The sequence below is a fragment of the Capsicum annuum genome, chromosome 9 (assembly GCF_002878395.1).
Source record: "Capsicum annuum cultivar UCD-10X-F1 chromosome 9, UCD10Xv1.1, whole genome shotgun sequence".
In the NCBI taxonomy this organism is placed as follows: domain Eukaryota; kingdom Viridiplantae; phylum Streptophyta; class Magnoliopsida; order Solanales; family Solanaceae; genus Capsicum; species Capsicum annuum.
In genome coordinates, this window is record NC_061119.1 from 124,835,410 (window position 1) to 124,839,578 (window position 4,169).

The window sequence follows — 4,169 nt, forward strand, 5'->3', positions numbered from 1 at the left end:
TCTAAGACAAACAAGATCATAACAAACTATCAAATAAGAAAAGTTATATACAGAGTCACACCCATAAGCCTAGATATCAAAAAATTTGCTATTTTATTTATATTCACGCACTCATAAGAAAATACTATTCAAGATTAGGCCTAAATTTCTAGTATCACACAAGTAAAAATGTGGTCTTCTTTCTCTAAAAAATAAATAATAAAATTTAATGTGGTCTTCTTTCTCTAAAAAATAAATAATAAAATTTACTCCTAAAGAAATAAAAAATACCCAGTTCAAAGGGACTCCTCTAAAAAAAGAACAAAAAAATCAAGGGCTGGAAGAAGTATGCTCTACTAAAGACTAAAAATCTAACTAACGAAAATTAATCTAATTTAAAAAATAAAATAAAAATATTTTTGTGTTTTTAGGCTTTTTAATTTTTTTTTTCATTTTAAGCGAGAAACTAAAAAAAAATAAACACATCTTGTAGCATACTTCACCCTAAATAAATATTGGAAGATATCCCACTCCACACTTAAAATTATGCATTGTTCTCAAAGCACTAAATAAAGTAAAACAAGGGTTAAAGATACCTAAGGCCCTTTGGGGCCTAGCTAGAAGCATGTTTCTTAACTTTCAATCAAGGGTAAATAAAGTAAAACAAGGGTTAAAGATACCTAAGGCCCTTTGGGGCCTAGCTAGAAGCATGTTTCTTAACTTTCAATCAAGGGTCAGATGCACCCCACATTAAGCTCAAATATGCTACTTAGTTTTAATTTTGGGTACTAGACTTCCGCTAAATCGGCAAAAATGAAAACAACAAAAACAAGAGCAAAAATAAAAATGAAAATTAAATTAAAAATTACTTACCACATGTTGGGTTGCTTCCCAATAAGTGACTAATTTAACGTCGTAGAATGATCCATCAACTTTTTTCTCTACCTTGAGGATATGAATTTCGCGTTGAACATCACGTCATCTTCTTGCTTCACTCATAGGGTAGTGGTACAACGATGAAGGAACTAAGTAATGTTTGGTGCATGTTAAACAACTTGGCCGTGAAGTGAGGAATGTTATTTTCTGATTTTGGCACAACAAATTCAAGAATATAGACATATTTCTCCTCTTTCTTATAATCATCCATACGCTCAGATAACTCAACTAATATCCTACTATCTATACACAATGTGGAAAAATAATAGGAACGAGGTCCAATATGCCTTAACTCATGAATTGTGTTATCATTTACATCCTCATATATACTAATCTCAACAGTGACAACATCAATAAAAATATTGTCAATATCTTCTCATTCTCATACAACTCATCACTAATTTGTTGTGCGTTAAACATATCAACATCTGCACTCAACTCAACTTTCAAGTTGTGAATGTCCAAGACAAACCTTTCAAACCTCTTGTATAATCTCAACTCTTACTTTCATGATGTGTGTCATCCCATTTACAATTGTCTTAAGAAAACCCTCATGTTCCTCTAATATTTTTTTTCAAGAATCCATACTATCAAAAGCATAAGCATTATTACAATCAGGGCTCAGGAAAGGGGTATAACACTTAAAACAATCTTTCCATTGTCCACCACACCATTTACAAAAAAATTTCAATCATATGATTTAGAAGGTTCACACAATCCATTTCATAAGATCGAAAGATTTGAACACTGTTCTTATAAGTGAGGTCCTTCGCAAATAAAGAATCAACAAAGGACGAATAACTATCACTCCACACCGTTTTTGGTTTCATCTCAAAAAGAGTAGTGAAATATCACAAAAGACAAATGAAAAAACTTATACCAAGAAAAATATATAAGAAAATTAAAATAAATAAAAAGAAAATATCTAGCCAACATAAACAATTAATTTCAAAGTCCCCGGTAATGGTGCAAGAAACTTGTTGCGTCCAAATGCACGCACAAGTGTATGAGGTCGTACAAGTAATATAGGATCAAGAATTTAGATATCATACCTACATGAACTTGTCGATTAAATATTTTACTAAATTAGAATAATTTTAATTATTTACTCAAGTGATAAGTTCCAAAGATAAATTTACCAATTTACTAAACTAAACTAATAAAAAGAAAATAACTAATGAACAATTAACCGAGATGAAGAGCAGATTTTATGCAATTAATGAATGAATCAATCTAGGATTATCGATTTGCTAACAATCATGTCGAGTATCAATTTAATCAACTTATTTGATTATCTATTTGTTTATATACAGTTTTGATTATATGAACATGGTTTTCCGAGCCTCTAATCGTCTATTCAAATTGACCTTGCAACTATATCTTTGAGAGGAGATTTGAAAACCCAATCTAGACGCATTTATATATATCTTTTCTTTTTATAACCAAGTAAGGTGATCTAGGTTATTCCTTACCTAGTCATAAATCAATTCTTCATTTTATATTAAGGATCTTACTCCCTATATTCTTCCTTCTATCTCATTAATTATCCTTCATGCCCACAATAAGATAATAAATTTATTTTAATGGTAGCTAAGCATTAAAATAGTAAGCACAAGAATATAAGAACAACTATGATGATAATCAAATAAATCAAATCAACAAATATCTAAACTATCAATTGTTAACTATCATTATCCTAGAATGAGAAGTTTAACTCCACATAGACATGAAGCAATTACAACAAATAATCCAAGGAAATAACATAAAATAAATAATAACAAATAAGAAAAAATGAAACCAACTTTCTCCGGCCTCCATGAAGGTTTTTAGCTCTTTCTAAGTCAAATGTTCTATAAATACTGATTTTATGGAATATTTATAAGTGTAGGAAAAATCCCCAAATGAAATAACTGGGTCCAAAATAGACTAGAAAGAATTAATTCCAAAATTTGCAACCTCTGTGGCACGTCTTTAACACGACATGGTATAACAGTGGCACACCAATATCACGCTTGGTCAATGGATTGGTTACTCAAGTGTGATTCACCAAAGGTCACTCTTAAATATTTTACTAAACTTAGCACATTAAGCTGCCTGCTTGATTTTCTTCTATAATCTTCTATCTTAATTTATCATGGCTCTAAATCTCTTAATCTTCACACCATTTTAATCCTACACATCAAATATAATATTAGGCATAATTCATAAAGATAATGCTCATAAAAGATGATATAGGACAATATACGAGACACTAAAATAGCCAAGAATACAAGACAAAATTGAGAGCAAGATGGAAACAAGCTACGGCCGCAACAACCCAAACCGAGAATAAGAAACAAGATACAAAAACACACAAAATGGAATAAGATAAAGGATAGTTAGTTTGACATACAGAGATTACAAAACCCAAGAACCAAGACGTGTCTCAAATGCCAAGACCCCAAAATCCCGTAATAACTAACACCAAACTCTTACGTGACCCAAGAGAGAATCATACACCTTAAGAACCTACGTTTCTAAGACAAGATCTTAACACAAGTGAGTACCACACTTGTCTTGCCTAGTTTCGGTTTCGGTCTACACTCACTAAAGAGGATTTACGATACAATGTTTCTTTTACATTTCCATATTCAATAAAAACTAAGGAAATAACCTAAAAAGAGTCTATTTATACGCTATTACAAAAGAAAGATAAAATGACCCTAATACCCTTAATGAGAGGGGGAGACCATGGTGTGTTAAACACCATGTACAATCTCTAAAATGCCCTTAAAAAAGGGGCAACCATGTAGTTTTTGGACTTGATGAATAGGGCGCCACTTCAATGCTCTCAAAAGACGTGGGTAGTTCATACTTCAAGACTTGGGTTCTCAGGTAGGTATCAAAGGTAAGATCCCAAGAAACCTTCCACAATAGAATTGCTCTATTATGGGCTCAAAATGGGTCCCCTATGTGTGTTCCCGTGCCGTCAATGTGACCACAACCAGATTCTTCATGTGTTGTCCTCGCATGATGTTATCGAAAGCTATGATGGCCATTTGGATCATATTATCCTCCCCTTCTTGAAAAGGATTCAACCTCAAATTCACACCTTGCAAAACCAAAAAAAGGACAAACAAGAACAATATCCTCATGGCATGAGGTTTAGGGTTAGTACAACAATTAACATCATCATGCCAAGGTGGTACACACTTAAAAGATAACCACAAATCCTTTGTTTTTATCATGAAAAGCTTAGTGAAAATGTAACAAAT